General features: G+C 36.6%; 2 pseudogenes; both read left to right on the forward strand.

Moving 5' to 3' along the window:
• Nucleotides 1–6,195: 6,195 nt before the first annotated feature.
• LOC107626811 (uncharacterized) lies at nt 6,196–8,961 on the forward strand (annotated as a pseudogene).
• Nucleotides 8,962–22,439: 13,478 nt separating this feature from the next.
• Nucleotides 22,440–24,480, forward strand: LOC107626814 (protein FAR1-RELATED SEQUENCE 5-like; annotated as a pseudogene).
• The last annotated feature ends 309 nt before the right edge of the window (nt 24,481–24,789 follow it).

The following is a 24,789-nucleotide window of genomic DNA, read 5'->3' on the forward strand; positions in this document are numbered from 1 at the left end:
ACTACGAGGTCGTTGATCCAAGTGGAGACGAAGATCAAGCTGACAGCATTATGGAGGTAAATGTGGCAAAAGTGACAAATGCACTAGCAAATCAACATCTATTTGAGGAGTCATTTTTCATACGTGCATTGGATTTGGAGGCCATGCATGCATCAAAGTTTCCTGAATATATGAATGCAAGTATGTAATTTGGATATTTGTATGAGAAATTATAATTTTGTTATTTTTTATATTGCTGATCAATTAGTTACTTACGTGACATGTGAAAAGATACTTAATTAGTATTTATTTATATATTTATTTGATTAAATTTAAGATAATAATCTCACTAGGTTTGAATAATATTTTGGCTAAATTTGAGATAATTACTTGATTAGGAATAAATTGTATATGTTTATATTAGTTTAATAATTATTTATTTATAATGTATAATTTTAATATAAATTCATAATTATTTATTTATGATTTATAATTTATAGATAGATTTCACTTTTGATTTTATTTATTTAATATTTATTTATCAAATATTTATGGCATGGTATCGTTGTAGCAGAACTTCTTGTTATGGTGGACGGTGAATTTGTCATGGGAATGAAATTCAATTTCAGGAAACTGGTCATTGTGGCAATGAACGATTATACCATCCACAGAGGTGTAGACTATTGGGTGTATGAGTCAGAACTGATGACATTTTATACTAAATGTACACAGTACGGGTCAGGTTGTGATTGGCTGATCAAGATTAGCATGATCTGCAAAAAGTACTGTTGGGTTATAAGGAGGTAGGGATGGCAAAGCGGGCCGCCCCGTCCCACCCTGCCTAGGCCCGCCCTATAAACGGGGTGGACTGGCCCGCCCCGCTAACTAAAATGGGTTCAAAATGTTAGCCCGCCCCGCTTTATGGCGGATTGGCGGGCTAGCCTGCTTGACTTTTTAAAAAAAAAATTCATTAAAATTAATCAAAAAATAATAATTAAAAAATCAAATACAAATAAAAAATAGTCAAATTATAATATAATTTTTTTACTATTTTTTTTAATTTTTAACTTCAATAAAATTGTTCAAAATAATATTTGTCAATAGAATCATCTTTATTTTAAAAAATAAGTCACATAATTTGAGCATATATACGAAATTGTAAAATAAAATAAATAAAGTTAATAACTAAAAGAAGAATAAAAACAAAAAATGAAAAAAATGTTTAAAATTTCTATATTTATTAATTTTATAATAGTAATCACTCTTTTATTTAATAAAAAAAAGAAAAATAAAAATCTTCGGCTCGGCGGACCGGGCCGGCCCGCCCCGCCCCACCAAAACCCGCCAATTTGGCGGTGCGGGTTTGGCGGGTTTTTTGAATTTGGCGGGTTCCAAATCCTAGCCCGACTCGCCTTTTTTAGCAGGTTTAGCGGATCGGCCCGACGGGCTCGACCCGTTTTGCCATCCCTATAAGGAGGTAAAATGGTAGTCACACTTGTACCAGAACTACTATTTTTCAAGACCATTCGAAGTTGGATTCCAACATAATTGCAGAAGTAATAAAGCCATTATTGCAAAAGTACAATCAAAATTCAATTACACGACGATGTGGAGGATCAGCTTTAAGATTGTAGCTCTTGCCTCTATCAGCTGGAGTTGATGGATCACTTGTGTACCTATTTCACCTATATAAACGTATAGAATTATAGATACATCACATATGTCTTCCAAATTATTTGAAACTAAGCAATAATATTGCATTTACGAACTAATAACACCAAATAGTCTAATAGGTAATCAAACAATAAAATACATTACCTGCACTAGGCCCTGGATCATCATCACGATCGTAATCGTCATTGTAGGATTCCTGACCGGCATCCTCATCCTCATCCTTATTCTCATCCTCACCATCAGGATGGTCTACTAAGTGGTTATATCATTCTCATGATCAACCTCCTTAGTGCTTTCTTCAGTTAAACCCATTGAAACACGATGTGGGTTACCGCTGTATAGAATTTCTCGACCCTCGTAACTCCTACTCGAGTCACCAGATAGTCTCCCTCCAGAATTATCCGAAAGAGTGCGGCATCGACTTCTCGAATCCAAGGAATACCTTCTTGGGGTCACACCAGGCTAGTGGCTAGATTGTGATTGGCCTGGATCTGAAGCCATGAATCCAAGTAGCTGGCTAAATCAAGTTCAATCCCCTGTTTCAAACCGTAGAACACTCCAATATTGCTGATGTAACGAGTATAATTTGTGTAATATGTATGAGGAATGCTCAACTGGATCTTGTATCATGGTGGCCTGTGGTTCTCGTGGTGGCGATGGCGGTGAATATGGCGATGACTATAGTTGTGGCTCTTGATACTCATTATCAGCCACCAAATTGTCCTCTTGGTTATCTTGCTCCACAAGATTCAACAAATTCAAATGGTCGCCGTATTTTGCGCGGTATCAATACATGCAAATCTCTAGGGGATGCTGTAGTTGCAAGGGAAGGTCAGCAAAAACGTAACTATACATGTTCGTCCATTGCCATACCCAAAATGAATGTTCGGAGGATCAGTCAATATTCTTAGGGCCAGTCATGACTTTCTCGTGTGCTCGGTCTAAACTCCGTTCCTGATGAGGAACGCCTTGGATTAAACCAAATTGTCTCCTAAGCCTATCAGTTTTATGCCACTAAATGCATTCGAATATATTAATGGTACTGTAGCACTCCACACAATTGAATGTTGATAGATGTCTACCGGAATTATGTTTGACTCAATTAGACCAACACCATAAACCTCCTACATAAACTAGACTCATAAAAGAAACACATGGTTACACACTAAATAATATAAGGTCCAACCAAATAGGGACGCTTATATCATGATAACATACTTGGCCTTTTTGTAGTTCATCTAACGACCTCCTAAAGAGAGCAAGAGAATGAAATCTATAGGGTTGGTCAACATGCTCTCAATTATGCCACATGATATCATTTATTTCGTTAACAAACTCTAAAACAAAACATTAAAATACAATGATAACACTTAGTTGAAGTTGATACTAGATAGTTTTACCTATTTGCAAGCGGAAAAAGACGGGGGCCGCCAGGAATCGGTGTAAGAAACGGTAGACGGATCCAAACTGACGTCAACAAAAGTGTTAGTGGACCATCTACCTCCTTGCAATCAAAATGAGATGCCTTACAAAGAGCTCTGTACAACATGCCGATCCCCAACTAAATCTCTTATACTGGCGAAGTCGAGCAGCAAAGGCAAAAATTTCTAGGGCACCGCTGTCCGAGACTTTCTCTAAACAGAATTATCTCAAATAATAACATGATGTGGCACTTTATGTACCTCTGAAATCCGATTTCATCATTCAAGACTAAATGGTCTTTCAAATTCCATAGCCACGTCAACTTTATAAAGCTTCCTCTACAATATGCCTTTCTAGGTGCAACCCCAAACTGATCCAAACATTCAACTTTTAAGAGATCGAAATTACTAATGGTCACTCCTGTGTCACTGGAAGACCATCAGTCAAAAGACCAAGAATTATAGCCACATCTTTCAATGTGACAACACATTCACCAACCGAAAGGTGAAATGTATGCGTCTCAGGGTGCCATCTTTCGATCAGTACATTAACCATTGCCGACTGACACTGAATTACTCCAATATGAAAAATGTGATAAAAACCAGTCTCCCGTAAATACCCCTCCACAATAGGATTGTACGAATCCGACGACAGTAAGTGATTACACGTCAACATCCGTAAACCTTACAAAACATAGCCAATTTTCACATCAAATAAAAATATCCATAAAAACTTAATTATATATACTATATGTCTAACCATAATTAATTAACTAATAAAATTTAAAAACTAACTAATTATATAACTAGAAATATTAAAAACTATCTAAATAACTCTAATATCACTATAATAATATTTAAGACCAAATTTATTATTATTAATAAATAATTTATTAAAATAATGCCAAATTTAGTGTTAATAATAACTATTAAATAATTAAATAATTTATTTACACTAAATTCAATTATTCCTTAACAGCATACGTACATGGACCAATAATATATATTAATTACTTAACTACTATTATTATAACGATAACTATAATTATTATATCCAAAAAATTAAAAACTTAATTATAATACAATTAATATATTAATTAAATATCTAACAATAATTAATTAATTATTATAATTTAAAATATCTAAAAATATTAAAAATTAGGGTAAAGTATATTTTTTTGTCTCTGAAGTTTGACAAAAATTTTAAAAATACCCCTAAGTTTTATTTTGTTTCAATTTTGTCCCAAAAGTTTTCGATTTGCATCAAATATACCCCTGATAGTTAATTTTTCAAAAAATTTAAGACCGATTCAACAACAATTTCATAGGAACAACCCTCAACACAAGTAAATCAAGCATAATTTTCATGTATTATTGTTAGATTGGTCTTAGATTTTTTGAAAATTTAGCCGTCAAGGGTATATTTGATGCAAATCGAAAACTTTTAGGACAAAATTAAAACAAAATAAAATTTAGGAGTATTTTTGAAACTTTTATCAAACTTCAGGGACAAAAAGTATACTTTATCCTAAAAATTATCTAAATAACTCTAATATCACTATAATAATATCTAACACTAAATGTATTAATAATAATAAATATATTATTAAAAATACCAAATTTAGTATTAATAATTATTATTAATTAACTAAATAATTTACACCAAATTTAATTATTCCTTAACAGCACACGAACGGCTACCAAAGTACCAATAACATATATTAACTACTTAACTACTATTATTATAATGATGACAATGATTATTATATTTAAAAATTTAAAAACATAATTATAATACCATAAATATATAATTAAATATCTAATAATAATTAATTAGTTACTAATTAAATATCTAACGACAATTAACTAATTATTAAAACACATAACTAATATATTCATAATAACAATTAACACATTAATTGCTAAAAAATATTCAAAATTTATTTTACAAAAAATTCACATAATACTAACTAATAAATATATGAGTAAAGTGTTGTTTTTGTCTCCAATGTTTGGGGTAAGTCTTAAAATTGTCCCTAACGTTTCATTCGTCCTATTTTTGTCCCCAACGTTCCAAAATTGATTCAATGTTACCCCACCGTTAATTCCACTCACGGAACACTAACGGAGATGCCTATGTGGACGCGTGACGTTAATAACCCCAAACGTGTGTATTGATTGGGGGTTCACTTTGCGCGTAATGTTTTCTTTTACCATACGAAACGCTTGCATAAGGGAAACGAAATACTTCACATTCCACCCACACCTCCTGAACCCTATCGATTATTTCTCCTCTGTTCTTCGCGCTCGAGTACAAAGGAAGAAGACGGATTGAAGCGAGTTGGTGGTTTGGTGCTCCCTACACACAAGAGCTTTGCCCCGTCTTGGTGGTACTGAAAACTTTGAAAAGGCACAGAGCGAAAAGGTATGTGCAATGTATGTCTGATTTTCGTTTGACTGGAATAGCTCATGCAAGTAAAGATGTTAATGCATAGGGTTTCTGCGATTGTAATGTTATTGCTTTTAGGGTTTGGGGTTTTTGATGTAAGTAGAATCTTTTGAACCTGTGTTTCTGCACATTCATTACCGTTGGTTTATGGTTTGTGTAATAGGAATAGTAGCGGAAGAGATGAGTCATTTTAGTGTTAAAATTTATCACCAGGGGATGTTTCGGCTTGAAGGAGGTACTGTTAGGTATTTGGGTGGGGAGATGTCCATTGTAGACTACTGTGATGAGGATGAATGGAGTTTGATTGAGGTGTATGAAATAGTGAGTAGACAGGGATATTTGAAGAAGGATATTGCTGCGATGTGGTATAAACTTGTGAATGCTGAGTTAGAGGAAGGATTGACCATACTTAAAACCGACAAAGATGCAATGGATATGGCAAGAATTGGGGTAAAGGATGACATGGTTGATGTTTATGTTGTGCACAAGACAAGTGAGGTGGGAGAAGTTGTGCAACCTGGGCAAATTACTGCTCCTGCTGAAGAAGGTGATCAAGCTGGGCCTGGCCCAATTGTTGTTTATGATGGCCCTGGTGTTGGGTCAAAGGCAGCTACTGATGGGCCAACTGATGGGCCTACTGATGGGCCAACTGAAGTGGAAGATGTTGGGTCTATGAGTGAGGGATCATGTGAGGTTGTTAAGAGTGATGATGCTGTTGAAGAAGAGGAGGAGGGGAGTGAGACATCTGAAGATGATAACTATGAACCCATGGGGAGTGAAAGCTCATGGACTTCTGATTCGATTGCTGGGAATGCATCAACTCACAGCCTTGGTAGTCTTGATTTTGGTGACAGTGATGATGAGAGGGAGGGAGCTGAAGGCTTAGTAGATGTGAACATCACAGAAGAGGGGAAAAAACAGTCTACACCCAATCAGTCTCGTGGTCAATCATCACAACCAGCTACACGAAATCTTGGTAAGAAAAAAGTTGTAGGGGAATTTGGTAATGAGGATACAGGTTATAACAGTGAGGAGTTCCTAGATACTCCATTTAGTGATGATGAGGATGACACGGGAAAACAGTATCCCATACACAGGTCGTTGAAGAACATGAGTGAATACACTTGGGAGGTGGGAACTTTGTATGTGTCAAGGGAGGAGTTCAAAGACTGTGCCACTGCATATGCTGTCAGTAGTGGCAGGGGTTTGAGATTCACAAAGGTGGATCTGAAGAGGGTTAAAGTGGAATGTGTGGAGGGATGTGAGTGGTACGCATATTGTGGAAAGATGAAGCATGAGCAAAGTTGGTAGCTGAAGAGTTGCAACAACAAGCACAATTGCTCTAGAGAATTAAAGATTGGAATCATGCATGCAAAGTGGCTGAGTAAGGTTTTCTTGAACAAAATTGCTGAGAACCCCAAGATTAAGTTAACCACATTAATGAGGAAAGCATACACAAAGTGGAATGCGGAGTTGACCAAATCTAAGGCCTCCAGGGTCAGACAGTTTGCTCTGGATGAGTTGCAGGGGACATATGTGGAGCAGTACAGAAGATTATATGACTACTGTCACGAGATACTGAGGACCAACCCTGGGTCATCAGTGCATCTGAAAATTCAAAGGCCTCCTGAGTTTGCTTTTGAAAGACCAGTGTCAGGGGTAGATTTAAGACCCAGGTTTGAGAGGATCTATGTGATGTTGGATGCTTGTAGGAGGAGTTTTATGGCTTGTAGGCCAATGATTGGGTTGGACGGGTGTTTTCTGAAAACACCTTATGGAGGTTGGCTCCTGACTGCAATGGGTTGGGACCCAAACGATCAAATCCTGCCAATAGCATATGCTGTAGTGGAAGCTGAAACCAAGGACTCATGGACATGGTTTCTCCAGCACCTATGTGATGACCTGGGAGTTGACAAAATTAGGACCTGCATCTTCATGTCTGACCAACAGAAGGTACATGTGTTTTATTTTGTTTGATACTTAATTACAAGTGTTCTAGTTACCATGTAACAATCTATGCTCATTCTTTTTTTATATTCAAAACAAGGATTGGTGCCAACTTTTGAGGAGCTTCTGCCTGGAGTTGACCATAGATTTTGTGTCATACATCTGTATGCAAATTTCAAGAAGAGATATCCAGGAATCCAGTTGAAGCTAATGATGTGGAATGCTGCCAAGGCAACTTATCTTCAAGAATGGGAAAGGAGGATGAGTGAGATACAAAAGGTGGATCAGAAAGCATACAATTATCTTATGGAGATTCCAACAAAGTACTAGTGTCATCACAGGTTTGAGTGTAGACCTAGGTGTGACGCCTTTAGTTAACAATATGTGTGAAGTTTTTAATTCTGTTCTGGGTGAGGCTAGGGAGAAGCCAATAGTAACTATGCTAGAGGATATCCGGGTTTATATCATGAAACGTTGTGCTGACAACAGGGACAGAATAGTGCCTTACAATAGAGATGTGTTACCCAGAATTAGGATTAAGGTAGAAAAACAGGCCGAACTATCTGGTAATTGGGTGAGTGTGTATGCTGGACGTGATAGGTATGAGGTGGTTAGCATCCAGGGGGTAAGGAAAAGTTTGTGGTTGATCTTAGGCATCATGAGTGCTCATGTAGGAAGTTTCAACTGTCTGGAATTCCTTGTGCACACATGCCATGACATGCATAAGAAAAATGTGTTTCAATGTGGATTCCTATGTTGCTGACTACTACAAAAAGGCTGCATACATCTCTTGCTACCAGCATGTTATCTACCCACTTAATGGGCCAAACCTTTGGGACAGAACTCAGTTCGAGGATGTATTACCTCCAACTTATAGAAAACCCATTGGGAGGCCAAAGAAGAAGAGGGCACGAGGTGTTGATGAGCAGGCTACTAGGACTGGACTATCTCGTGAAGGGCAACAACAAAAGTGCTCTTATTGTTTGTGCTCTGGCCATAACAAAAGGAGTTGTCCAAAGAAGCGCAAAGTCACTCCAAACCCAACTGTAACAACAATGAATCATTATGTGTTTATTCTTTTTCTTACTTGTGTCTTTGGTTGTTTAGGTCATTGAATTATCTCCCTATCTATTTTGTGTCTAGGTTAACAATGTTGCTACTTCTACTTCAAAGGGGAGAAAAAGGCAAGGAGTCAGAAAAAGTTCCAGACTATCTGCCAAGACAGATTCTAGTAAGGCTGCTGATAGTGGAAGTAGGAAGCAAAAGGGCAGCAAGAACAAACCACCCTCACACCCAAAGAGGAAGCAAGCTGTGAGCTCCCAACAATCACAAGCTGCTTCGAAAAGGACCAAAGTGAATCATTCACAGACTGCTTCTGCACCAGCCCCAACAACTCCAAGGGTTCTGCCAAGTCCAGTGAAGAGGGTGACCCAGTCTCAGCTCAGGTTCATGGCCAGGACACCACCAAGAGCATGGAAGAATGTGGAATGACTTTGTTTCACTTGTTACAACTTTTGTATTTTGCCTTTTGTATCAGCCTAAGAACTATGGTTGTTGGTTTCACTATTTTCAATTTGGTTTTGCTGCTGCTACTACCAAAAAACTGTTTAGCATCTATGTTGACTTATATTTCTAGTTCTAAGACATCTACTTAGGAATATATGTATCTTAAGTTGCTGACTATTACCTATCTATGCCATATGGTTGAGGTTAATGCTTTATGTTGGCTCTGTTTCACTGTTTCATTTAATCATTTCTGCTGATAGTTACCTCCCTGTTTGTACCATGAGAATGTAAACTGAACACATAAAAGTGGATAACAACAAATTTTCATTCAAATTCGTTCAATCAACAGGTTACATTACACACCAAAATACAGACAACACATTGCCAACACATTACACTAGCCACTATGTTCTGCAGCCTTAATGCAGAAAGAACCTCCCATTTCTTGTTGATGAAAATTTTTCACACAGTAAAATTATAGCACATGTCCATCCAACCAGACCAACTGCTACTGCCATTCTCAACATCCTCTCAACTGTTGTCACTTTACCCTTCAAGCCTGTGATTCTTCTTTTCAATCGAGCAACTTGTGGCTCTTGCTCCGACTCTGCCCACACAAAGTACCCACACTCTTCTCCAATCTAGGCAAAAACCAAAAGAAAATTCCAATCAGAAAACCAAATAACAGCCATACCCAGATGCAAAGTTTTCTACTTACCCCATAGTTAACACAGCCCCAAAACCTCTGTCCCGGATTTTCTGCCGTTGACGAAGTCGCAAGCACTGGCCTCTCCCCACAGTAACAAGTTGTTCTCCGTCGACGACCTTGGCTGCTGTTTCGACCTGAAGCAAAGCTACTACTCGCCGCCTGGGAGCCCTGCGAAGCCATGGACTCAGCAATCAACTGCAACAGAGACGGCGATGGTGAGAAGGAGAAGCTACACGAGGCGCACGATGAAATTAGGGTTTCATCATCCTTTTAAATTAAATTTTCATTTTTTTTTCCAAATTCTTAGTAACGGTCACCAGGGGGAAAGTTTGCCAGAGTGGACAAAGGCATCCACGTAGGCATCTCCGTTAGTGTTCCGTGAGTGGAATTAACGGTGGGTAGGGGTGGCAAAACGGGTCGAGCCCGTCGGGCTAATCCGTTAAACCCGCTAAAAAAGGTGGGTCGGGCTAGGATTTGGAGCCCGCCAAATTAAAAAAACCCGCCAAACTCGCACCGCCAAATTGGCGGGTTTTGGCGGGGCGGGGCGGGCTGGTCCGCCGGGCCGAAAATTTTTATTTTTTATTTTTTTATTAAATAAAAGAGTGATTACTATTATAAAATTAATAATTATAGAATTTTTAAACACTTTTTTTATTTTTTGTTTTTATTCTACTTTTAGTTATTAACTTTATTTATTTTATTTTATAATTTTGTATATATGCTCAAATTATGTGACTTATTTTTTAAAATAAAGATGATTCTATTGACAAATATTATTTTGAACAATTTTATTGAAGTTAAAAATAAAAAAAATAGTAAAAAAATTATATTATAATTTGACTATTTTTTATTTGTATTTGATTTTTTAATTATTATTTTTTGGTTAATTTTAATGAATTTTATTTTTCAAAAAAAAGAAGAAGCGGGCTAACCCGCCAACCCGCCAATCCGCCATAAAGTGGAGCGGGCTAGCATTTTGAACCCATTTTAGTTGGCGGGGCGGGCCGGTCCGCCCTGTTTATGGGGGCGGGCCTAGGCGGGGCGGGGCGGGGTAGGCCAGCCCGCTTTGCCACCCCTAACGGTGGGGTAACATTGTATCAATTTTGGAACGTTAGGGACAAAAATAGGACGAATGAAATGTTAGGGACAATTTTAGGATTTACCCCAAACGTTGGGGACAAAAAAACACTTTACTCTAAATATATTTACTAATAGAGGCGGAGCTAGATGAAATATTAGAGAGCGGCCAAAAATATTTATATAATAAAATAAGACTAAAATAAAATTTGAAGGGAGGCTAAACTGAAATTTACATAAATTTATACGTAAAAAATTAAAATTAGAGGGCATTGCCCCCTTTTTCTCTATGTAGCTCTGTTCCTATTTACTAATCTCAGTAATGTCACATTTATTAACTAAATAAAGAAATACATTTCTAACAATTCTATATAGAAAAAGTATAGGTAGACAATGAAAATTCTAAACATTGTGAACAATGGATGTTCATTTCATTAGGTGTGCGGATAATTATTCTAATATTAAAATTTATGTGGGTATCTTGGAAGTGTAATGTATTTTTATTTTAGTGGTGGTTGTTCATGTTGTTCAAAAAAATCATTGTTACCTAGTGTTCTTGTCTGATTACTTGGACGTGACCTCGGCTAGGGGAGCCGCCACCGAGCTTTAGCTTTCAATGCCGAGCTATAAGCTGGGATGATCCGAGCTCTTCGTCCAGAGAGATATATGGTCACGGAGAGTATGAACAAAGGGGGAGTGTACCTGCAAAAGGTACTTCGATGCTTAAGTTAGTACTGAGAATTCAGTGTGTCATTTGAAGATAAAATATCATACCTTTATAGGTGAGATAAATAGGTCGGTTACGTTTCTATTGATCATCTGAATTGAAGAGCAATTAATAGGTTTTAATAAGTGATAATGTCTATTTGGATGTTTTTATTCCAGGATGTAGTCCGTTGGGTCTGATTGTAACATATAACGCCGAGTTATAACGTAAAGTGCCGAGTTATGGTGCATAATGCCGAGTTATTGTATATAATGCCAAATTATGACATCGAATTTGTAACGGCCGTATCATAGCTCAAAGCTTAGCGTGGCTATATTTTGATAAAGCAGGTTGAGCTTTTTTAGTTATAACTCGGCGATTTGAGTTATAGGTATGGAACCCCCAGATCAACTTACTTTATTAAAATAATGAATAATTTGAATTTCAGACGTGATTTGAAGTTAACGTGTATTGGAAAGTGTAGTAGTCTTGTCATTGATTGTGCCTTTAATTTTTCGAATGAAAATTTGAACCGTTGATTTAATAGATGCAACGGTTAGATTTTTCATGGAACTGAATAGTTAATTTGAATAGTTGCTGAGACGATTTTGATAAAAGTGAATTGGTTGGGCAAGAATATTGAGTTAGTTCACTGTTGTTTGGTGATTTGATTGAGTTTGATTGCGCATGTGTAAACAATGCGACTTTGAATTGAAGAGTTGTTGTGAATGGATAAGTGTTTGTACTTGTATGATATGTGATTGAGTTTGTTGACTGTTGATAGTCATAGTTCGGAATTGAAGATTGAGGTTGATTACATAAACGATGCGACTTTGAATTGAAAAATTATCGCGAATGGATAATTGATTGAAGATTGTGTTTGATTGCACATGTGTAAACGATGCGACTTTGAATTGAAGAATTATCGCGAATGGATAATTGATTGAAGATCGTTGATATAGATATGATGATAGTTGATATAGATTTGACAATGACTGATAATGATTGATATAGAAACGATAATGATTGATATAAATCTGAAAATAGAGATAATAGATATAGATTTGAAAATAGAAAAACAGATATAGGTCGGTGAATAGAGATAACAGATATAGGTCGGCAAATTGAGATGATAGATATAGATCGGCAAATAGAGATAACAGATGTAGATCGACAAATAGAGATAACAGATATAGATCTGCAAATAGAGATGATAGATATGGATCGGAAAATAGATATAACAGATATACATTGGCAAATAGAGATAACAGATATAAATCGGCAAATAGAGATGACAGATATAGATCGACAAATAGATATAACAGATGTAGATCGAAAAATCATACATAAATCGGCAAATAGAGATATCAGATATAAATTCGCAACTAGAGATAACTGATAAAGATCGACAAATAGAGATAATAGATATAAATCGGAAACTAGAGATGATAGATATGGATCGGCAAATAGATATAACAGACGTAGATCGGAAAATCAGATATAGATCGACAAATAGAAATATGAGATATAAATTGGCAAATAGAGATATAAGATATAAACTGGCAACTAGAGATAACTGATAAAGATCGGCAAATAGAGATAACAGATATAAATCGGAATGTAGAGATGACAGATATAGATCAGAAAATCAGATAACAGATATAGATCGGCAAATAGGGATAACATATAAATCGAAAAATAGGGATGACATATAGATAAGAAAAATAGAGATAATAGATATAGATCGGCAAATAGATATATCAGATATAAATTGAAAAATAGAAATGACAGATATAGATTGGAAAAATAGAGATAACAGATATAAGTTGAAAAATAGAGATGACATATATAGATCAGAAAAACAGATATAGATCGGCAAATAGATATACCAGGTATGATTTGAAAAATAAAGATGACAAATATTGATTGGAAAAACAGATATAGATCGGCAAATAAATATACCAGAGATGATTTGAAAAATAGAGATGACAGATATAGATGGGAAAAACAGATATAGATCGACAAATAGATATAACAGATGTAAATTGAAAAATCGAGATGACAGATATAGATAAAAAAAATAGATATAGATTGGCATAGGGATGGCAAAAATCCCCAGCGAGGCGGGTATCCGCGGGGATTTACCCGTCAAGGGGCGGATACGGGGAAGATTTTTCACCCGCGGGGACGGGGGACGGGGCCCCCATTTATTAAACGGGGCGGGGGCGGGGATAGAGGTCCCCGCCCCGTGGAGACCCGTTTAATTCTCGTATGTATAAAAAGACTAGAATACCCTTAATTTATATACATATATATATATATATATATATATATATCTTATGAGGAAACTGAAACCCTAGCTGCACACCATTCACAAACTCAAATCTGAAGTCCCTCAACCTCAAACCTCCCTCCTGGCCCCTGTCCTCTCAGACACGTGAACGGCGGCTGAACGGCACGGTCTCACCATCACCACCGCCAATCGCCACCTCCTAACCCCTTAGTCCTTCACCGCTACTTCCCACACCTCAGTCCCTCACCGCCACCTCTCAGTCTCTCACGCAGTCAAGTCACCCGTCACCGTCACGCACACCGCAACAGCCAACAGGGAGTCCGTCATTTTTGCCATCGTCGCGTCTTCCGTTGTCGCAAGCTCGTCGGTCATCGCGGCTTCGCAGTTCGTCGCCTCTTCACAGGTCGTCGTGCCTTCGTCGGTCATCGCCTCTTCGCCAGCCGTTGCCTCTTCTCCTCGGGTAAGTCACAGAACTCTGATTTTTATTGTTTATTTTGATTTTGAAACATTTGTTTGCTTCTGATAATGAAATTTTCTTGTTTATTTGATGTTGAAGCATTTGTGTTTATGATTATGATGATTTTGATTATGAAATTTTTATTCTGATTTTGAAGCATTGTGTTTATGATTATGCAGATTCTGTTTATGAAATTTTTTTTATTATTTTGATTTTGAAGAATTTGTGTTTATGATTATGCAGGGGCTGATTCTGATTATGAAAGTTTTATTCTGATTTTGAAGCATTGTGTTTAAGATTATGTAGATTATGTTTATGAAATTTTTTTTTTATTATTTTGATTTTGAAGAATTTGTGTTTATGATTATGCTGGGGCTGATTCTGATTATGAAAGTTTTATTCTGATTTTGAAGCATTGTGTTTATGATGATGCAGATTCTGTTTATGAGATTTTTCATGATTATTTTGATTTTGAAGTCTTTGTGTTTATAATTATGTTGATTCTGATTGTGAAATTTTTATTTTGATTTTGAAGCATTTATGTTTATGATTATGCTAATTCTGATTATGAAATCTTCCTAGTTTATTTTGATTCTATTTTCTTTGTTTTATTTAGATTTTGAAGCATTTGTTGAGTTATTATATGATTTTAATTTAAATTGTTTTCTTTTTTATGTAGGATTCAAGTAAATCGAAATCTACCATCACTATGGATGAACGAAGGATTTAGAATTATGTTTTTACAATGTGATGAATTTTGTTTGGTTGTTTATAGATATTTTTAGTTGTTTATTGAATATTTGGTTGTTTTATGGATATGTTTAGATGTTTATGTTTGTTGGTTATTGCTATTTAAGTCTTTAAAGACAATAGAAGATATGTTTGTAATGTCATTGAGGATTATTTTTGTTTTTTTTTTTTTCTATTTTTTTTCATTTTTTATTATTTTTTATAAAAATCCGCGGATATCCGCGGAGACCTAGGTCCCCGGCGGATATGGAGTCCCTGCTACCCGTCGCGGGGACGGGGCGGGGACGGGGACGGGGACAGATATTGGAGGCGGGGGGCGGGGAGCGGGGGACATGTCCCCGCCCCCATGGAGACCCGTTGCCATCCCTAGATTGGCAAATAAATATACCAGAGATGATTCGAAAAATAGAGATGATAGATATTTGATCGGAAAAATAGATATAGATCAGTAAATAAATATACCAAAGATGATTTGAAAAATAGAGATGACGAATATAGATGGGAAAAACAGATATAGATCGGCGAATAGATATACCAGAGTTGAATTGAAAAATAGAGATGACAGATATAGATCGGAAAAACATATATAGATTGGCAAATATGGATAACAGATATAAATTGGAAAAATAGAGATGATTGATATAAATCAGAAAATAGATATAGCAGATATAAATTGGAAAATAGAGATAACAGATATAAATAAAAAAATAGAGATGATTGATATAAATCGGAAAATAGATATAGATCGGCCAATAGAGATGACTGATATAAATTGGCAAATAGAGATGATTGATATAAATTGGAAAATAGAGATGACAGATATAGATCAGAAAAACAAATATAAATCGGCAAATAGATATAACAGATATAGATTGGCAAATAGGGATAACAGATATAAACCTGAATATAGAGATGATTGATATAAATTGGCAAATAGAGATGACTGATATAAATCGAAAAATAGAGATGATTGATATAAATCGGAAAATAGATATAGATCGGCCAATAGAGATGACTGATATAAATTGGCAAATAGAGATGATTGATATAAATCGAAAAATAGAGATGATTGATATAAATTGGAAAATAGAGATGACAGATATAGATCAGAAAAATAGATATAGATTGGCAAATAGATATAACAGATATAGATTGGCAAATAGAGATAACAGATATAAATCGGAAAATAGAGATGATTGATATAAATCGAAAAATAGAGATGATTGATATAAATTGGAAAATAGAGATGACAGATATAGATCAGAAAAACAGATATAGATCGGCAAATGGATATAATAGATATAGATTGGCAAATAGGGATAACAGATATAAATCAAAAAATAGAGATGATTGATATAAATCGAAAAATAGAGATGATTGATATAAATTAGAAAATAGATATAGATCGACCTTTTTCGGGTCTTAATGATTTACTATATGACCTTTATTTACAAATGTGCAGGTAAGTTTGAAGCCATTGGAAGGAAATGGGGTCTATTGAAAGAATGGTGTTTATTTCGAGGCCCCACGGTGGACGCCAATTGTTCTTGTCTGATTACCTAGACGTGACCTCGGCTAGGGGAGCCGCCGCCGAGCTTTAGCCTTCAATGCCGATCTATAAGCTGGGATGATCCGAGCTCTTCATCCAGAGAGATATATGGTCACGGAGAGTATGAACAAAGGGAGAGTGTACCTGCAAAAGGCACTCCGATACTTAAGTTAGTACTGAGAATTCAGTGTGTCATTTGAAGATAAAATATCATACCTTTATAGGTGAGATAAATAGGTCGATTACGTTTCTATTGATCATCTGAATTGAAGAGCAATTAATAGGTTAAATAAATGATAATGTCTATTCGGATGTTTTTATTCCAGGATGTAGTCCGTTGAGTCTGATTGTAACATATAACGCCAGAGTTATAACATAAAGTGCCGAGTTATGGTGCATAATACCGAGTTATTGTATATAATGCCGAATTATGACATTGGATTTGTAACGGCCGTATCACCTAGCATTGCCCAATATATATATATATAACAATATTAATCTCTAATATTATTACTATTATTTTTACTAAATTAAAAAATTTAATAATAATAAATTAATAACTTACATAATTAAGATAATTGAGATAATTAATAATATGAAACTTAAGACAATCAACTTCTTTTGTTTTAGGTCTTTTAGACATTATTAATTTTTTGATTTGCTGCAGGAGATTGATGAACACCAAGAACATAATGAAGAACTTGAAGAAGAGAGAGGAGAATTGTATTGTGTGGGTGGAGTTTCGTAGTAAAAAGGATTAGAGAGAGAGAGAGAGAAAGGTGTGGTGAGAGAAATATATCATGGGTGAAATGAGGGTATGTGAAAGTTGGTAAGTAAATCGAACAATCTGATTTGTATATTTCAATCAGACCGTCTGATTACTTCTCTTTAAATTGGACTCTTCATTTTTTCAATTCTAGCATCACAACGACATCAAATACCATGCTCTCCAATAACGCCGCAATAAACCAATTTCACTCTCATTTCAAAATAAAAAAATGGTATGGATGATCTGAATATCCCATCAAATCGATCGGACCCGAACTAATTGATTTAGTTAATTGAGTAGTATAATCGGATAAATTTTGATTGGATCCGTCTTTAATTTATTTGGCTGAACAAATGACCATTTGTACCAATGATAGATGCTGTCCGTGTGACAAAAGGTCCTGGTTTGGATATGAGCTTGGTTCGTGGGTTTCCGAACCTACATGGCACTCCCAACCCCCCCCCCCAAATCTGAGCCAACCATTCACCATCATCATCTTCATCTTCTTCACCATCACCATCACCATAACCTCCATAACCTCCATCACCATCACCTCAGCACCGCCAGCCACCTCCCTTCACCACAACCTCCTGCGACAACCTACACCACTGCGCCCCTTTCTCTTCTTCTTCCCCTCTTCTCACTTCCGCTGAGCCCAGAAACCACAGCGCCAGCTCCTCCTCTCCACCAAAGCCCAGAGCGGCGGCGGCCACCTTCTCCATTCCTGGGTCTCCTCTCATCTGCCACCAAACAGCCGCGACACCCAACCTTCTCCGCAGTGTCCTTACGGCGTTCCAACCCGTCACCACTCCCCTGTCCGAACCCTAGCTCCGCTTCATCCAACGAAGACACAGATGAAGGCAAAGATGAACGTGACAAGCACGTGCTGGTTCCCAGGAAGCCTCAACTGCAAATGGTTTCCAAACCCTCGTCTTCTTCATCTGAAGTCGAATCGGATTCGGAGCCCGAGCCTGAGTCTCAATTGGAAAACGCTAAACCCTCTTCAAAGTTGAAGTCTCAACCTTCGTCTGCTGTCAGCAAGCCAAATCCGGATCAAAGCGCGCAGCCAAGAACAGTATCGACAACTCGAACTAACCAAAGCGTGGGAAGAAGGCACGGGATGATGACGCCGCCAGCTCCGATGAAGAGGATCCAAATAAATCACGTGACGAGTCCAAATCCATCTTTCAGAAGGTTTTCAGTGAGAAAGATGAGAAGGCTGGGAAGAGTACCCCAAAGAAGGCACTAGTGCCTTTGGATTCAAGTGAAGGTAAAAGGATGAGTGAATTGTGTGGGACTGGTTTAGCTTTAACTTCAATGTTGAGGTACGATGGGACTTTTGGTGAGCCTTACGGTGAAGGTTATATTAGAAAGGGAATATAGTTGCTTGGAGTCTCAGAGAGGGAAGAGATTGAGGCTAGGTGGAGGAAGTTTGAAGATGCTGAAAAAAAATTGTATGCGGAGAGGGGAAGAAGAAGAGAAAGGGGCGTGGCGGTGTGGGTTGTCGCCGGAGGTTATGGTGAAGGGAGGTGGCTGTGGCGGTGCTGAGGTGATGGTGATGGAGGTTATGGAGGTTATGGTGATGGTGATGGTGAAGAAGATGAAGATGATGATGGTGAATGGTTGGCTCAGATTTGGGGGGGGGGGGTTGGGAGTGCCACGTAGGTTCGAAAACCCATAAACCAAGCTCAGATCCAAGTCAGGGCACTTTTGTCACACGGACAGCATCTATCATGGGTACAAGATTAGTTTCGAGCTTTCATGGGTACAAATGTCAGCGTTTTCATCTCTCATGAGTACAAATGGTCATTTATTCTTATTTAGCTATTGAATTCAGTTTGCAAAAATCGAACTGAACTGATTATACATGATAGGCTTATATTTTATATTAAAAAATATATTATATATTAATTTTACTTTAACCTAACTCTAAATTAAGTATAAATTTAATAATGTATTGTAATTTGTAATTCGTCTATTTTTTATTTAATTTTTTCACTGTTAAAAGATTTTTTTAGTTTTTTTTATTTTTTTATATTTTTTAAATTTAATTTTTATTAGATAGTACTCATTTATTCTAATTGATCTATTTCAAATTTAATTAATTTGATTGTTATAGGTCAACTCATAAAAAAAGCCTCTTGGCTGATTCAAATCGAATTGATTAAATTTCATTGATTCAATTATCATTTTATTCTAAATCTAAATAAATCTGACATGTTTATTCCGCTAGTAAAAATGAAAGTTACTAAAATAAGTTGAATTGCTCTTATTTATATACTTAGGAATTTTCTTTTAAAATTAATTTTAGACTATATATATCCCAAAATCTTATTTAATAGTTTTTTTGACGTGGGCTTAGTACGAAATGAGATAATATTCAATTTGATCCTTCAATTTGCACGCAACTCTCAATTTAGTTTTTAAAATTTTAATTGTTTTTACTTAGTCCTAAACTTTATGAATATGATTCATGTTAGTCCTTGGGATAATTTTCGACGCACAAACGTTAACAGAACACTAACATAGACAACCGAATACTACATTGAACTCTGTAAAATGATGTTGTTTTTGTTTTGGCATTCAAATAGTCTAAAAAAAATCGTAAATGGTATTTATTGAAACTTTAATTTCTTCTCAAAGCAAGTGATTTTGCGTTGTTTTTGGGTTATTTGAGCACCAAAACGACGTAGTTTTACAAGGTCTAGTATTACATTTGGTTGTTTATATTAGCGCTTAATTAATGTTTTTGTGCCAAAAATTATCTCAGAGATTAATATGAGTCATATTTACAAAATTTAAAAACTAAAGAGAGATAATTAAAATTTTAGAGATTAAATTAAAACTCACATATAAGTTCAGAAATAAATTGAATATTAACTCGTATGAAAATAGTAGCTAATTAGAAGCTTTGAATATAATATCCGATGTCGTTTGTGCTTGTGCGTTTGCAAAATGCAAACAAAATTACTTAGCTTTTAGTATCTTAATAACTTTTTTTGTGCGTTTGTGAAATTTGTCTTTTAATTCTTCTCTAAGTGGACTTAATTAGCATAAATGACTTGTGAAAGTCGTCTTACAAAATTGGTTTGTCATACAAAAAGATGGGGATTTTGAAATAAATATATAACGCTTAAATAACAAAAGATAAAGTTTTGAGATCAATATTGTACAACAAATATTATAGCCAGTACTAATAAAAAAAATTAAAAATCTTAAAATTAAAAATATTTAAAATTTAATTAAAAATATTTGATTTAAAATCCAAACTCAATAAAAATTTATTTTTAGTAAATTTTATATTAGATTTATTTTACAACTTACATATTAACTGAAATTGATTGTTATAACATTAATTTTCTAGCATTACTCACGTCAAAATATTTATGGCATACATAAGATGCAAATTTGAAAATAAGTAAATAACCTTTGAAAAACAAATGTTTTGTTTATGTATGTCGTACATCAATGCGGATTTGAAAATAAGTAATAACCCTCAAATCATAATTATCAGAACCGAATTGGTGATCGAATCGGTCAAATTATTAATTTATTGGTTTATTATTAATTCAATCGAAAAGTTACTGGTTGAACCGATAAAACTGGTCGCCCGTAAATAAAAAATATAAAATAATAAAAAAACATAAAATTAAAACTTAACATACATATATTTACTAACATTTTAATATGTAAATATATATTTAAAGTTATAATAAACAAAAATATTAATAATAAAATTAAAAATACAATATTATTTTTGAAATATATAATTAATATTTGATATAGATTATATTTGACTTAATTAAATTATATATATATATATATATATATATATATATATATATATATATTATATGAACAAATATATAAACCTATTAAAAGTAAGAAAATATAGAATTATATTGTAGGAAAGTTATCCGGTATACCGATATGAATGTGCGGAATATGGTATTCATTGTACCACCAAGTAGGTTGTTTTAAATTTGTCCATTAGTGAAGAGCAAATAGTCCAAAATAACCTCAAGCATTCTATTAAAATTACATTAAGGATCGGCTTTGAAAGCAAAGTTGGAGTGGAGCTTGTTAAACAGTATAGCTAGCGTGGGTTCCAAAGCTTTGGGCCAGAGCCGGTTTAGAGAAAACCCATATGATTGTTGTAAGAAATAGTTTTGCAAGAGTGAAGTCAGATCGAAGGTAAAATGGAGTGAGAGAGTGGATGCGGCGGTCCAGTGTTGGGTTGTTCAGCTCCGAAGGAGTGCGTTCATTTTGTGTTGAAGGAGGAATGACGTATTTCAGTGAAGACCAAAGTGGGATGCCAGTGAACGATAAGGTCAGTAAGCTCTTGACTATACGATGTTTAATGTGATTTAGATTTTGGTAAGATTTTGCCTATGCTTGGTGGGTATTATGGGGGGAGGGGCGCATGGGTTTGGAACAGTGTATGTCGATGCATTAAGTTTTTGCTTAGAAGCATAGATGATGGTGTGGGTTTGATGGTGTTGATGGGTGTAACCGATAATGGAAGAATATAAATTTGTATAGTAATTTTATTGCGTAGCCTAAGGGTGCTGTGATTGAGGAGAGTTTATTGGTATGGAATACCGAGTTATTTTGGGAGTTAGTTAAGTAAGGTACTTTGTGATGTGATTTTTTAGGAAGATGATATATAGTGTAAGTATAGCATGTTTTAATTTGGAGTGTTGGTGGTGCCGTCACGTTCATGGTCTGTCCGTGTTGTTCTTTCCGGACGTAACTAACATTCTGTTTGCTCGATTTGCTACAGTATTGCTGAATGGTTTTGCGAGATACAAAGTCTCGAGGGAAGTTGGGGCAGCAGAGGCAGGGCAAAATATTTTTTTAATGTCTTCTTGTAGCAGAATGATCCACAAGTTGGATGCAGAGAATGAAGAGAATTTTAACGTCTCCGAGGATATCGAAAATTGTGATGCAATGGTATGAGTGGCTTTGGTGTATAATTTAGTAGGTTGTATAGTAATTGTAATTTAGGATCGTTAGCGGTAACCATAACTAGTCAGCTTGTCTCTGTGTAGGAGACGCCGGTGGATACAGAGATGAAAGCAGAGGCAGAGGAGTTGGAGGGAGAATCACCGGATGAACGGCACGGTGAGCAAAATGTCAGTGCTGAACATGTAATGCTTAGTCGTGCACAGATATTAGAGATGAAGTTCACTAACCCGGATGAGGCATGTCATTTATATTAGCAATACAGTCGAGCAAAGGGTTTTGCCATGCAACAAGGGAAGAAAATGAAGAATAGGAAGGGTGAAATTATTCGCTACACATACCTGTGCAATAGAGAAGGATTTAGACATAGAAAATGGCTTCAGTTTCAAGATCGGAAGAGGGAGCACAAGGTTGTAACCCGCTGTGGGTGTCAGGCTGAGATGAGGATAAAGCAGAAAGCCGATAGCACCAGTTGGTATGTGTATCGTTTTGTTGATGAGCATAACCACGACCTTCTTCCAGCAAAGTTTGTGTCATACCTGCCAGCTTACAGGAAAATATCAGATGTTGATGTAGCCCACATCGAAAGTTTGAGGCAAGTTGGGATTTCAATTCCAAAAATTTATGAGTCTATTGCTGCCCAGGTGAGGGGGGGTTTAACCTAGTTCCGTTCACAAAGAGAGATATGTATAATGTGGTTAGGCGGCAATGTGAATGCCGCATTACGGTATTTCAATTCTTGTGCAAGGGCAGATGAGAACATGTATTGGTGATACCAGGTTGGGGATGAGCAACAAATGTGTGATCTGTTTTGGAGTGATGGGTGTAGTCAACATGATTACAAAATATTTGGTGATGTTTTGGCATTTGATGCGACGTATGGGCGAAACAAGTACAATCTGCCGGTGATTGTATTTTTCGGGGTGAACCACCACAACCAAACATGTGTCTTCGGCGCAGCCATGGTGTCTTCTGAAACACAAGCGGCATATGTGTGGGTGTTGGGAAGGTTTTTGGAGTGCATGGGAGGGAAAGCACCTAAGGCAGTTATCACTGATGGGGATAGAGCAATGCGGCTGGCCATTCAAGAAGTGTTTCCAGAAGCTCATCACAGGCTTTGTGCATGGCACCTACTGAAAAATGCAACCGTGAATGTGTGTAAGCCTCGCTTCACAACTCTGCTTAGAAATTGCATGCTTGCCGATGTTGAGGTTGAGGAGTTTGAGAGACAATGGGAGGCAATGATGGATGAATGTAGGGTGTGGGAAGTAGAGTGGGTAAAAGATTTATATGCTAAGAAGATGTCATGGGCAATGGCGTACATATGCGGATGCTTTTATGCTGGGCTGAGGACAACATCTCGATGTGAGTCACTGCATGCGAAAATGGGGAGGTTTGTGGAGAGGCGATACGGAATCCTGGAGTTTGTGACGAACTTCCAACGGTGTGTTGATTTCCTAAGGGATAATGAGGAGGAGCTTGACTTTAGGTCGTTGTATGGGAGCCCCGTGCTCCAAACTCAGTTTTCAGAGCTAAAGAAGTCAGGTACACTGAACTACACGAAGGAAATATTTTTGCGTTTTAGAGATGCGTTGGAGAGAAGCGTGCGGATTACTATTGTAGAGTGCAACAAATTGGACAATCGGACAGTTTATGTGACACAGAAGTATCGTAGGCCACAATTCCGGTGGACTGTTGCCCACCATTTTCGAGAGGATTCCTTTTTTTGTAGTTGCCTAAGGTTTGAGTCGTTCGGACTACCTTGTGTGCACATACTTGCGGTGTTGGTGCAGTTGGACATAGGTTGTCTTCTGGAGAGCATAGTAATGGAACGCTGGTCAAAGACTTGCAAAGTTGAGCTGGAGGGGTCTTCCCCCATGAACGAAGAGGGGGATGTGAATGCATTATACAAGGTCCGAGTGGGTGCTTTCCTGCAGCATTGTAAGCGGTTGGCAAGAGTTGCGTGTATGCGAGAGAATGATTTCAAGAGTTATTTGGAGAAGATAGTTGAAGAAACGCTTTCTTGGAAATGAAGAATGGTGTTGGGACTGCCGGCAGGTGCATCGTGATGGTGCCGAAGAAGGAGTGCGCAATCCCGTTGCGGTTCGGACTAAGGGAACTGGGCGTGCTCAAGAGCCTTTTGGGTGTCGGGGAAGAAAGAGGCGCAAGTGCAGCACCTGTGGTGTAGTTGGTCATCACCGAACTCGTTGCCCGAGCGGTCCACCATAATAGATTCGTCCATGCGTGGCATGAATTTGTGAACATTTAGGGTCAGGGAAATTTAAACGTTACAACCAATAGTCCAACCCTTTTCGCTGCTCCTAAACCATTCTTACAAAAGCCCAGCCAACATCTCCATCCAATTTGGTTTCACGGTGTAACGTGCTTGTACTCATGCCCCGAGAGAGTTAGTCAAAAACTAACAAACTAACCACTGTCACATACACAGAGAATGGTACGCAATTGAAGCCAACACACATGGCTTTTCTTTAGAAAGGTTAACCCTAAAGCCACAAAACACATGCTCAGATTATCCAC

This window comes from Arachis ipaensis, chromosome B2 (genome assembly GCF_059453495.1).
Source record: "Arachis ipaensis isolate K30076 ecotype BB chromosome B2, ASM5945349v1, whole genome shotgun sequence".
Lineage (NCBI taxonomy): Eukaryota > Viridiplantae > Streptophyta > Magnoliopsida > Fabales > Fabaceae > Arachis > Arachis ipaensis.